Raw genomic sequence first — 13,464 nt, 5'->3', positions numbered from 1 at the left:
ACGCCATAACAGTAGGTTTTATATGCCTGAATAGCCCCATTTTAAACAGCATAGCAGATAATTAAAGTTGGGGCAACTTTTTTCCATTGGGACATTGGGTATGTCTACTCAGCATTCCAGAGTGAGCGGGAGTGAGCCTCCTCGCTCAGGTTGGCAGACTCGGACTAGAGGGGCTTGTGCTAGTTCTCTGAAAATAGCTCTATAGACGAGCTCTGAAGTTGTGCTCCAGATGTTGAAGCCCACCCTACTCTGGGGATTGCAGAGCCTGAGCTGCAACTTCAAAGTGCTGACTCTATAGTTCTTTTTAGAGCACTAGAGTGAGCCGTGCTACACAGTCTGTCAGTGTGGGCTGGGAGGCTTGCTCCTGCTCGCTCCAAAACGCTGAGTAGACATATCCATTGTATCTGAAGTGACTGGGACTTAGGTCTGTCATATTAGAGAGTTGTTCTATTCCCAGTTGTATAACCTCTCAGTGGGATAGGAGGCTTTGTTCAGTTAGTAGTGAGGTAGATAGGACAATCACAAGTTGGTAAACATTAAATTCGAACACATGATTTCTGGGTTCCCAGTCTATTGTACCTTAGCCTAGTACAAAGCCTATTTTGATAAATCAGTTGCACATTTTTTTTCTTATTTGGAGCTGTGGTTTGGCTGGAATAAGACACGGTGCTGGCAGAATTATAGAGGTTTTTGGCAGCAAACTGGGAGCAAGCTGTACCAGTCAAATCATTGGTGGAAAATTACCATCTTAATTTAGCTCCAAAACTTGCCCAAAGCTGGATTGGTTTTATGCTGCCAGCAAGTTTCAAGCTATTGCTGCAGTGCATGGAGGAAATAGAAGTCTCTCCCCCGCCTGCAAATTGGTTGGAGGAATTATTAAAAGTGTTACGAGCTGTAACTCACGAAAGCGTATGCTCAAATAAATTTGTTAGTCTCTAAGATGGCACAAGTACTCCTTTTCTTTTTGCGAATACAGACTAACACGGCTGCTACTCTGAAATCACCATAGTTGCTGCTGCTTTAAAATACATATATGTATGTTAAAGATGCAGTTGCCTAATAGAGTGCCTTATTGTGAGGAGTTGTGCTCAGTTTAATACAGTGTCTGTAACTCTAGCATTAAGGCTATATTCTCAGTGGGGAAAAAAGGGTGTGTTTTATAAATGGTGATAGTTAACACACCATATTTTGCTGTGAAGACATCGGAAGTACTTAGGTCAAGTGTCTGGCCAAGAATTTGAATTTTGTCTTATTTCTCAACCTACAAATAAATTCTTTGTAGGTGATACACTACAAAACTTGTCAAGTCCATTCATGTTCTGTCGCGATCGTTTCTTCTTTGTTCATCACCATGTCATTTTTATTTCTTTGTCACATTGAATGTCACTAAATCTAATTATGACTTTCTTTAAACAGTGTTACCAGCCAGGATCATAGGAGTAAACTAAAATATCCCTTAACCTAAGAATCATAAAAGTCTATTCAAAGTAGATGTAAATGCATCCTGCACTAGATCTGGCCCCTTGAGCATGCTAAGCCACAGTATTGAGTAAAACCTGGTGTTGACTTAGTAGTAGATAGAAATTTAATAAAATCTATGTATCTGATCACACAGTGAGTCTCACAGGAGATTTACAGAGAAGTGATATGCTCCTACCATCTGTTTGTTCTTTGTTTTGTCTTACCTGACTGCTGATTTTACTACTAAGGTCTGTCAGGTTTTTTTTTTTTTTTTTAAACCTGTGTTTAAGGGTTTAATACCTTAACCATTTCAAATAGCCTGTGGCTGAAGATTAGGCCTGTTTATACATATTTTGTTTTACTTAACAAAAGTTACATTGGTTCAACTGTTTGAAGAATCCGATAAAAATTTACCTCCCTGAGGGTTTCTGATGTTTGACTGTTTATGTTCTGTTGCCAATTCAGAGAGTAGCATGAAGTGCGCTAGATAAACTTACAGAGGATAGGTCCATCAGTGGCTATTAGCCAGGATGGGCAGGGATGGAAAACCATGCTCTGAAGTGTCCCTAGCCTCTGTTTGCCAGAAGCTGGGAATGGGCAACAAGGGATGGATCACTTGATGATTACCATTCTGTTCATTCCCTCTGGGGCACCTGGCACTGGTCAGTGTCAGAAGACAGGATACTGGGCTAGATGGACCTTTGGTCTGACCCAGTAAGGCCAGTATTATGTAAGTTGGATGTTTTAACTTGCATAAAATAGTAAATATTGCCCATATTTCAAACTGGGCTTGTCTGAAACATGGCATGGAAGCAGTTACTCAGGAAGCCATATTAAGACTTAGTTACATGGCAGTGACTACTTATCAACCATTTTACTACAAAATTATTGAAGTCAACAGGAGCTGTTGAGTTCTCAGCACCCATAACAAATCAGGCCACTTAAGAGCTGTCTAATGGGCCTTTGCTTGGGATATTCAAAGGAGCTTAGGTACCCAACTGCCTGAGGCCCCTTAAAAATACTAGCCTAGGAGCCTAACTTTACCAGTTTTCTAAAATCTTGGCCATCGTGTAACAGTACTGTTGAGATATTAGTGAAAAGTTTTTACCTACTATCTTAATGATTTTATTCTGCTGTCCATCAAACAAGAAGTGTGTGTAAGTTAATGATGGTGTCTCTCTTAAAAAAGAAAACCCTGCAGTATTGAGTGAAGAACTGAGAGAGTCCCAAGAGTGAAGAACACTCTAAGGTCTGAAGCTTTGAATACAAATTTATTTTCCAGATGCTTTCATATTCACACCTTCTGCTTGCCTCTTAAGTGTACGTTAAGAGTTGTGCTGCTGTGCAAGTTATTTCTGGTCTCATTAGGAAATTGACAAAGTACGTTTATGTCAATAGAGTGCACCTAAGATGTGAACTTCATCTAATATACAATACTAGGAAGAAATCAGTAGTCTACCTCAGGCACTTAAGTCCTCCCTAAAGTAATTGTGAAAAGCATCTTTGTTACAGTTTTAAACATGCTTCTTCAGGCAACAAGTGTGGTCTGCTTTTGCACCAGATTAAAAATTAATTGTGTTTTATGGGAGAATATTCTTCGTTTCCACCACACTTGAAAAATACTTGTCTCTCTTTGTGCATGTGAAGGCACATTAATTAAACTTAGAGGGGTCCTGGGACTTCATGTTCTGGCCTTTCTATGACGTGGTAAGAGGTGTATGTTGATGTTAACGGTTATATGTGGAGATTTAAACGTTTTGTATGTCATATCCTGTCCTCTTTTCCCTTTTAGTGAAGAGAACTTGAGACCGATTTTTGGAATACTGTTTGTAAATTTTTTCAGATGAGGAGACCCAGCGCTTAAATTGGATGGAAACTCAAATACTGGAGAAACTAGGGTAGGTTTATTCATCCTTTTAGGGTATAGCTTGTTGGACTTGATTCACATTACTGTACAGATGACTGGCAATCCTTGAGACATTTCAGGGGAATCAGTTTAGCTCAGTGTTAATGAACAGTTATTTCTGCTTAATTGGAATAGTATTAGCTAAGGGTAAGTTTAGACAGCAATAAAAGATCCGCGACAGCTGATCTGGGTCAGCTGACTCACGCTGTGGCTGCGGGGCTATGAAATTGCAGTGCAGACGTTCAGGGTCAGGCTGGACCCCAGGCTCTGAGACCCTCCCCTCCTTGCAAGGTTTCGGAGCCTGGGGTCTAGCCTGATCTCAAACTTCTACACTGTAGTTTTATAACAGTCCTAGCCCTGTGAATCCGAGTCAGCTCTGAGACATGGTGGCATGTTTTTTTTTAAATTGCAATGTAGTCATACTCTAAAGTTCTAAATAGGGATTTGTTTAGTCAATATGAAGTGTTTAAATGATTACCCAGTCTAAACTCCAGGTTTCTGATCGCTTAAGGTTCAGTTGTGGCTGTAAGTGCGGACCATTAACTCCAATCACCAAGTTTAAATCTGTGGCTGACTTCCCTTAAGCTTTCCAGAAAAATCCTGTATTAAAGGAACTCTTCATGCTTATTATCAGGTGTATTCATTAGGTTTTCCTGAAGGTTTTTGTTTTTTGCAGGGAGCAATTAGGTTTTCTGATGGAATGAATTAAAATGGATTTGTCTTGTGTTTTTATTAAGTTAGTATATTTTAAGGATTTTCAGTTTTATAAAAATGGCATCTTCTCTTAATTGGGAAAAGATATGTAATAGGATGTCTTAATTAAGAGGATTTTATGGAATGAGCATTTATTTTAAATCTTGGTGGAGCACCTTGATCCTATTCACAAACCCCAAACTATCTTAATCCTGTTCACTTAAGTCTATTGTGTGAGAACCGCCAGACCATTTACTTTGTGCTACAAACGTCATACTTATTGGTAGAAAGCTCTTTAAAATAAGGCTAGTGTGTATTTCCTCATTTCTGCTGTCCTCTGACTTGTAGGTGAATTATGTACCCACTTGCCTGTACTCGACACTAACGTCCTTCCTGTATCGTAGGGTATGAGGCTCAAGGTGGTAGAGAGTAAATACTTGTATTCTGATGGTGCCTGAAGTCCCAGGGACCTATTTTGCTGGGGAAACACAGCGAATAAGACAGTCCCTGCCCCGAAGACTGCCCTGAAACACTTGAGAAGAATGTAGCTTTCTAGAGAGAGAGTGAGCGAGTGAGCCCTACTGAATGTTTTAGGGCTGCATTCAATGACCTATATCCTGGTGTTCTTTCAGTCTTGGCCAGAGAAGACAGGTGGATTTGCTTTGAAATGGTTTGTGTTAAAGTAAGGTATCTACTCTTTTAACCTCAGATCACTTAGTAGTCACCTGAGGAACATTCCTTATATGATCAGCTTTTCAGCTTAATTATTTAGCTAATAATTTATCAGTGCTCAGGAGAGAAGTAGGTACTCTGACCAACAAAACAGATGGTGGACTGTTACTGTGGCATAGAAATGAGAGCAGCTCAGATTTTTAAATCTTGAAAATCATTACAATACTGATCTTCCCAAGAACCGGTGAGAACTGAACTGCTAATGATCTCGTTTCTGTGTCCGAGATCACAACCAATTAATCAACTGGAATGCAATGGGCTTGGAATTGAAATGGATTCCTCACAACTTTGTTTTGTACAGAAAGTCTTTGTAGCTCTGATTACTGAGGATTTTGATTGGGTCATAATTGTTTCAAGTACTGTCAAAATACAGCACAGCGTACGTCTTTTAAAAAGTGTATGTTGCTATTGTGTTCGGCACCTCTCAGGTTCAGGTGCCTGGTATGAAGCTGGTTTTGACTGCATTAGAAGAGCATGCATGTGGGCTTGCATGACTGGGCTTTTAGTCTCTTCTTTCCCCAGATCTGCAGAAAATGAATCTATTAGCAGCTTATATGCTTGCTTTATAAAGTTGGTGGTTTGGTGCCCTCCACTGGAGCTATTATTTTTCTGTTGAGTTGTTAAGAGTACTACTTAAATTTTTGAGAATTTAAAAAATAAGGCTAGCATAATATATATTTCTGTACATATATATGAAGCTTGCACACTATACCCAACAACTTTATGCAGAATTACATGAGTCACCTTTCAGAGGGGTAGCCGTCTTAGTCTGTATCAGCAAAAACAGCAAGGAGTCCTTGTGGCATCTTAGTGTAAGTCTACACTACGAAATTAGGTCGAATTTATAGAAGTTGGTTTTGTAGAAAGCGTTTTTATACAGTCGATTATGTGTGTCCCAACACACATGCTCTAAGTGCATTTAGTCGGCGGAGTGCGTACACAGTACCTAGGTAACGGTTGACTATCCCACAGTTCCTGCAGTCGTCTCTGCCCATTTGAATTCTGGGTAGAAATCCCAATGCCTGATGGGGTAAAAACATTGTTGCAGGTGGTTCTGGGTACATATCGTCAGGCACACCCTTCCCTCCCTCCTTCCGTGAAAGCAACGGCAGACAATCGTTTCATGCCTTTTTTCCTGGGTTACCCGTGCAGATGCTGTACGCTGCTCAGCTCACCGTCACTGTATGGCTCCTGGGTGCTGGCAGACACGGTACTGCATTGCAACACAGCAGCAGCTCATTGCCTTTTGGCAGTGGACAGTGCAGTATGACTGGTAGCCATTGTCACCATACTCCAGGGTGCTCTTTTAGCCAACCTCGGTGTAGTCGGTCAGCAACGCCTGGGAAAACATGGGAGTGACTCAGCCAGGTCTTTTCCCTTTTAAGTTTCGTCTCATGGTGATTCAGTCCTGCCAGCAGTCATACTGCACCGTCTTCTGCCGAGAACCCAGGAGATGACGATGGCCAGCAGTTGTACTGCACCGTCTGCTGCCAACAAGATCTATACAGTTAGATGAAGTGGATCAAAATAAGAAATAGACCAGATTTGTTTTGTATTCATGTTCTCCTTCCTCCCTCCCTCCCTCTGTGAAATCAACGACCTGCTAAACCCAGGATTTTGAGTTCTATCCTTGAGGGGGCCATTCTGTTTCTCCTTGATGCAAAGCCACCCCATTTGTTGATTTTTAGTTCCCTGTAAGCCAACCCTGTAAGCCATGTTGTCAGTTGCCCCTCCCTCCGTCAGAGCAACAGCAGACAATCATTTCGCGCCTTTTTTCAGTGCAGATGTCATAGCACTGGGAACATGGATCCCGCTCAGATCACCTAGGCAATTATGAGCACTATAAACACCGTGCGCGTTATCCAGCAGGATATGCAGAACCATAACCTGCAAGAAAAGCAAAACCAGGCGAGGAGGAGGCAACTGCAGTGCAGTGACGAGAGTGATGGGAACATGGACATAGACTTCTCACAAAGTACAGGCCCCTGCAGTGTTCACATCATGGTGTCAGTTGGGCAGGTTCATGGCGTGGAATGCCGATTCTGGGCCCGGGAAACAAGCACAGAGTGGTGGGACCGCATAGTGTTGCAGGTCTGGGACGATTCCCAGTGGCTGCGAAACTTTTGCATGCGTAAGGGCACTTTCATGGAACTTTGTGACTTGCTTTCCCGTGCCCTGAGGTGCAAGAATACCAAGATGAGAGTAGCCCTCACAGTTGAGAAGCGAGTGGCAATAGCCCTCTGGAAGCTTGCAACGCCGGACAGCTACCGGTCAGTCGGGAAACAATTTGGAGCAGGCAAATCTACTGTGGGGGCTGCTGTGATCCAAGTAGCCAACGCAATCACTGAGCTGCTGATATCAAGGGTAGTGACTCTGGGAAATGTGCAGGTCATAGTGGATGGCTTTGCTGCAATGGGATTCCCTAACTGTGGTGGGGTGATAAACGGAACCCATATCCCTATCTTGGCACCTGAGTACCAAGGCAGCAAGTACATAAACTGAAAGGGGTACTTTTCAATGGTGCTGCAAGCACTGGTGGATCACAAGGGACGTTTCACCAACATCAATGTGGGATGACCAGGAAAGGTACGTGACGCTTGCATCTTCAGGAACTCTGGTCTGTTTCAACAGCTGCAGCAAGGGACTTACTTTCCAGACCAGAAAATAACCTTTGGGGATGTTGAAATGCCTATAGTTATGCTTGGGGACCCAGCCTACCCCTTAATGCCATGGATCATGAAGCCATACACAGGCACCCTGGACAGTAGTCAGGAGCTGTTCAACTACAGGCTGAGCAAGTGCAGAATGGTGGTAGAGTGTGTATTTGGGTGTTTAAAAGTGCGCTGGCGCAGTTTACTGACTTGGTTAGACCTCAACGAAACCAATATTCCCATTGTTATTACTGCTTGCTGTGTTCTCCACAATCTCTGTGAGAGTAAGGAGGAGACGTTTATGGCTGGGTGGGAGGTTGAGGCAAATCACCTGACCGCTGATTACGCACAGCCAGACACCAGGGCGGTTAGACACCAGGGAAGAGTACAGGAGGGTGTGGTGCACATCAGAGAAGCTTTGAAAACCAGTTTCAGGAATGGCCAGGCTATGGTGTGAAAGTTCTGTTTTTCTCCTTGATGGAACCCCCCTGGTTTCACTCCACTTTCTTGTAAGCTAAGTACCTTCCCCTCCCCACTTCGATCACCGCTTGCAGAGGCAATAAAGTCATTGTTGCTTCACATTCATGCATTCTTTATTTATTCATTACACAAATAGGGGGATAACTGCCAAGGTAGCCTGGGAGGGGTGTTGAGGAGCGAAGCACCGGGTGGGGTGGTGGAGGAGGGAAGGACAAGGCCACACAGCACTTCAAAACTTATTGAATGCCAGCCTTCTGTTGCTTGGCCAATCCTCTGGGGTGGAGTGGCTGGGTGACCGGAGGCCCCCTCACTGCGTTCTTGGGCATCTGGGTGAGGAGGCTATGGAACTTGGGGAGGAGGGCAGTTGGTTACACAGGGGCTGTAGAGGCGGTCTGTGCTCCTGCTGCCTTTCCTGCTGCTCAACTATATGCTGGAGCATATTAGTTCGATCCTCCAGCAGCCTGAGCATTGACTCCTGCTTTCTTTCAGCAAGCTGACGCCACCTACCATCTTCAGCCTGCCACCTCTCCTTGCGGTCATATTGTGTTTTCCTGCACTCTGAGATTGTCTGCCTCCACGTATTTTGCTGTGCTCTGTCAGTGTGGGAGGACAGTATGAGGTCAGAGAACATTTCATCAAGAGTGCTTTTTTTTTCGCTTTCTAATCTTTGCTAGCCTCTGGGAAGGAAAAACATATGCAGCTGGTGGAGGAGGAAAAAGGGAGAGTGGTAGTTAAAGACACATTTTATAGAACAATGTGTACACTTTTTCACGGTAAACCTTGCTGTTAACATTCCATAGCACATGTGCTTTCATTACAAGGTCGCATTTTGCCTCTTATTCAGGGTATGTCAGTTTGGTGTGAGAGATCAGTCACGCAGAGCCGGGCAGCAGAATTTGGGTTGCAGGGAGTCATGGTAAGCCAGTCTTTTGAATAATAGAATCATAGAATATCGGGGTTGGAAGGGACCTCAGGAGGTCATTTAGTCCAACCCCCTGCTCAAAGCAGGACCAATCCCCAACTAAATCATCCCAGCCAGGGCTTTGTCAAGCCTGACCTTAAAAACTTCTAAGGAAGGAGATTCCACCACCTCCCTAGGTAACGCATTCCAGTGTTTCACCACCCTCCTAGTGAAAAAGGTTTTCCTAATATCCAACCTAAACCTCCCCCACTGCAACTTGAGACCATTATTCCTCGTTCTGTCATCTGCAACTACCGAGAACAGTCTAGATCCATCCTCTTTGGAACCCCCTTTCAGGTAGTTGAAAGCAGCTATCAAATCCCCCCTCATTCTTCTCTTCTGCAGACTAAACAATCCCAGTTCCCTCAGCCTCTCCTCATAAGTCATGTGTTCCAGACCCCTAATCAGTTCTGTTGCCTTTCGCTGGACTCTCTCCAATTTATCCACATCCTTCTTGTAGTGCGGGGCCCAAAGCTGGACACAGATGAGGTACTCCAGATGAGGCCTCACCAATGTCGAATAGAGGGGAACGATCACGTCCCTCGATCTGCTGGCTATGTCCCTACTTATACATCCCAATATGCCATTGACCTTCTTGGCAACAAGGGCACACTGTTGACTCGTATCCAGCTTCTCGTCCACTGTCATCCCTTGGTCCTTTTCCTCAGAACTGCTGCCTAGCCATTCGGTCCCTAGTCTGTAGCATGCATTGGGTTCTTCCGTCCTAAGTGCAGGACTCTGCACTTATCCTTGTTGAACGTCATCAGGTTTCTTTTGGCCCAATCCTCTAATTTGTCTAGGGCCCTCTGTATCCTATCCCTGCCCTCCAGCGTATCTACTACTCCTCCTAGTTTAGTATCATCCGCAAATTTGCTGAGAGTGCAATCCACACCATCCTCCAGATCATTAATGAAGATATTGAACAAAACCGGCCCCAGGACCAACCCTTGGGGCACTCCACTTAATACCGGCTGCCAACTAGACATGGAGCCATTGATCACTACCCGTTGAGCCCGACAATCTAGCCAACTTTCTATCCACCTTATAGTGCATTCATCCAGCCCATACTTCTTTAACTTGCTGACAAGAATACTGTGGGAGACCGTGTCAAAAGCTTTGCTAAAGTCAAGAAACAATACATCCACTGCTTTTCTTTCATCCACAGAACCAGTAATCTCATCATAGAAGGCGATTAGATTAGTCAGGCATGACCTTCCCTTGGTGAATCCATGCTGACTGTTCCTGATCACTTTCCTCTCCTCTAAGTGCTTCAGGATTGATTCCTTGAGGACCTGCTCCATGATTTTTCCGGGGACTGAGTTGAGGCTGACCGGCCTGTAGTTCCCAGGATCCTCCTTCTTCCCTTTTTTAAAGATTGGCACTACTTTACTTTAGCCTTTTTCCAGTCATCCGGGACTTCCCCCGTTCGCCACGAGTTTTCAAAGATAATGGCCAATGGCTCTGCAATCACAGCCGCCAATTCCTTTGGCACTCTCGGATGCAATGCGTCCGGCCCCATGGACTTGTGCACGTCCAGCTTTTCTAAATAGTCCCTAACTACCTCTTTCTCCACAGAGGGCTAGCCACGTACTCCCCATGCTGTGATGCCCAGCGCAGCAGTCTGGGAGCTGACCTTATTCGTGAAGACAGAGGCAAAAAAAGCATTGAGTACATTTAGCTTTTTCCACCTCCTCTGTCACTAGGTTGCCTCCCTCATTCAGTAAGGGGCCCACACTTTCCTTGGCTTTCTCCTTATTGCCAACATACCTGAAGAAACCCTTCTTGTTACTCTTAATATCTCTTGCTAGCTGCGGCTCCAGGTGTGATTTGGCCTTCCTGATTTCATTACTACATGCCCAAGCAATATTTTTATACTCTTCCCTGGTCATTTGTCCAATCTTCCACTTCTTGTAAGCTTCTTTTTTATGTTTAAGATCAGCAAGGATTTCACTGTTAAGCCAAGTTGGTCGCCTGCCATATTTACTTTCTTTCGACACATTGGGATGGTTTGTCCCTATAACCTCAATAGGGATTCCTTGAAATACAGCCATATCTCCTGGACTCCTTTCCCCTTTTGGCTTCTTTAACCTTCATAACATGTGGGAATGGTTTCAAACAGCAGTGCCCTCATTTCCCATACGAAGTAGCCATTGGGTTGACCATTAAAAATGGGTTGGCAGTTTAAAAGGAGGGGCTGTGGTTTCCGGGTTCATATGCAGTAGAAACCCAACTAACCCTTCCCCCCCCCAAATTCTCTGGGATGATGGCTTCACCCCTCCCCCCACCGCGTGGCTAACAGTGGGGAAGATTTTTGTTCAGCCACAGGCAAACAATCCAGCAGGAACGGGCACCTATGAATGTCCACTTACTAAAACCACCCTATTTCAACCAGGTGACCATGAATGATATCACTCTCCTGAGGGAAACACAGAGAGATAAAGAATGGACGTTGTTTGAATGCCAGCAAACACCGGGACCATACCCTGCAATGCATTGTTCTGCAATGATTCCCAACTATGTGCTACTGGCCTGGCGTGGTAAAGTGTCCTACCATGGAGGACGGAATAAGGCTGCCCTCCCCAGAAACCTTTTGCAAAGACTTTGGGAGTACATCCAGGAGAGCTTTATGGAGATGTCCCTGGAGGATTTCCGCTCCATCCCCAGACACGTTAACAGACTTTTCCAGTAGCTGTACTGGCCATGAATGCCAGGGCAAATTAATCATTAAAAACGCTTGCTTTTAAACCATGTACAATGTTTACAAAGGTACACTCACCAGAGGTCCCTTCTCCGCCTTCAGGGTCCGGGAGCCCGCCTTGGGTGGGTTCGGGGGATACTGGCTCCAGGTCCAGGGTGAGAAACCGATCCTGGCTGTTGGGGAAACCGGTTTCTCCGCTTCCTTCCTGTGAGCTATCTACAACCACCTCCTCCTCCTCCTCATCTTCCTCACCCCCAAAATCCTCTTCCGTGTTGCCTGCCACTCCTTGGATGGAGACAAAGCACAGGGTTGGGGTAGTGGTGGCTGCACCCCATAGAATGGCATGCAGCTCATCATAGAAGCGGCATGTCTGGGGCTCTGAACCGGAGTGGCTGTTTTCCTCTCTGGTTTTCTGGTAGGCTTGCCTGAGCTCCTTAATTTTCACGCGGCACTGCTGCGGGTCCCTGTTATAGCCTCTGTGCTTCATGCCATTGGAGATTTTTTGAAATATTTTGGCATTTCTTCTTTTCAAACGGAGTTCTGCCAGCACGGATTCATCTCCCCATACAGCGATCGGATCCAGTACCTCCCCTTCGGTCCATGCTGGAGCTCTTCGGCGATTCTGGGACTGCATGGTCTTTTGTGATGATGAGCTCTGCATGGTGACCTGTACAGGTGAGCTCGCCACGCTGGCCAAACAGGAAATGAGATTCAAAAGTTCGCGGGCCTTTTCCTGTCTACCTGGCCAGTGCATCTGAGTTGAGAGCGCTGTCCAGAGTGGTCACAACTGAGCACTCTGGGATAGCTCCTGGAGGCCAATGCTGTTGAATTGTGTCCACAGTACCCCAAATTTGACCCGGCGATGCCGATTTCAGCGCTAATCCCCTCGTTGGGGGTGGAGTAAAGAAATCTATTTTAAGAGCCCTTTAAGTAAAAAAAAAAAAAAAAAAAAAGGGCTTCATCGTGTGGACGGGTGCAGGGTCAAATCAAGATAACGCTGCTAAATTCAACCTAAACTTGAAGTGTAGACCAGGCCTTAGAGACTGACTAATTTATTTAGGCATAAGCTTTTGTGGGCTTTTTGTAGTGACCCAGCCACTCCCAGACTTTATTGAGGCCTAATTTCATGTTGTCAAGTTTGCAAATTAGTTCCAGTTCTACAGTTTCTCGTTGAAGTCTGTTTTTGAAGTTTTTTTGTTGAAGAATGGCCACTTTTAAGTCTCTTACTGAGTGTCCAGGGAGATTGAAGAGCTGGTAGGAGAGCACTTCGATCTCCCTGGACACTCAATAACAGACTTAAGCATGTCCTCCTGGTTAGCAAAAAGAAGCACCACATTTAGTGTAAAGGGTATAATTAGTTACAAATCACATGTTTTAATGGTTACCAACCAATGAAATCAACCTTTAAGAAAATAACTAACTAAAAAGTATAAATACAAACATCATTAAAATTGATTATTTAAATTAAGGTTTCCTGCCTGGTGATTTAAATCTTGATTTAAAATAAGTGATTTAAATCACTTTGATTAAAATTGGTTCACCCTGCTGTATAGAAAGTGATGATCAACAAAATAGGGGATATCATCCCCAGGTGTATTGGAGGTCAACTAGTGATATACTTGGATGGAAAGGTTTTGCATGGTGCCAAGTATTAGCATTTATCTGGTTGCAATGTAATTCATTAAACTGATCCTTGATTTTTGGCCTGTAGCAGCTGGGCGTGAGACTGCCCTTTGAAATTCCTTCAGTGGTTAGCAGAGTGAGGAAGTGGGGCAGGGCTTGACCTGATGATGCACAACCTGTTTTGTTCATCCTTTACAATCTAGGTTTAAATCTTTTTTTTTAACCATAGATGACAGTGTCCAAAGGAAGAAAATTATGC

At 44.4% G+C, this 13,464-nt stretch overlaps 1 protein-coding gene across 10 annotated transcripts in view; it reads left to right on the top strand.

Annotated features, from left to right (window-relative positions):
* PCGF3 (polycomb group ring finger 3) overlaps positions 1–13,464 on the top strand; it is a 113,267-nt gene that overhangs the window by 43,688 nt on the left and 56,115 nt on the right. For 5 of the 10 annotated variants that reach the window (XM_084628564.1, XM_084628563.1, XM_084628561.1 and 2 more), the window contains one exon: positions 3,254–3,359. The exons of the other annotated variants lie outside the window; for them this stretch is intronic. The gene's annotated coding sequence lies outside the window, so the exon portion shown is untranslated. The remainder of the gene's footprint in view (positions 1–3,253; positions 3,360–13,464) is intronic. 10 annotated transcript variants of the gene reach the window in all.

The sequence above is a fragment of the Lepidochelys olivacea genome, assembly GCF_965140295.1.
Source record: "Lepidochelys olivacea isolate rLepOli2 genome assembly, chromosome: 5".
Taxonomy (NCBI): Eukaryota; Metazoa; Chordata; order Testudines; family Cheloniidae; genus Lepidochelys; species Lepidochelys olivacea.
Note: the sequence above shows the minus strand (reverse complement) of the source record. Positions and strands in the feature narration are given on the sequence as shown.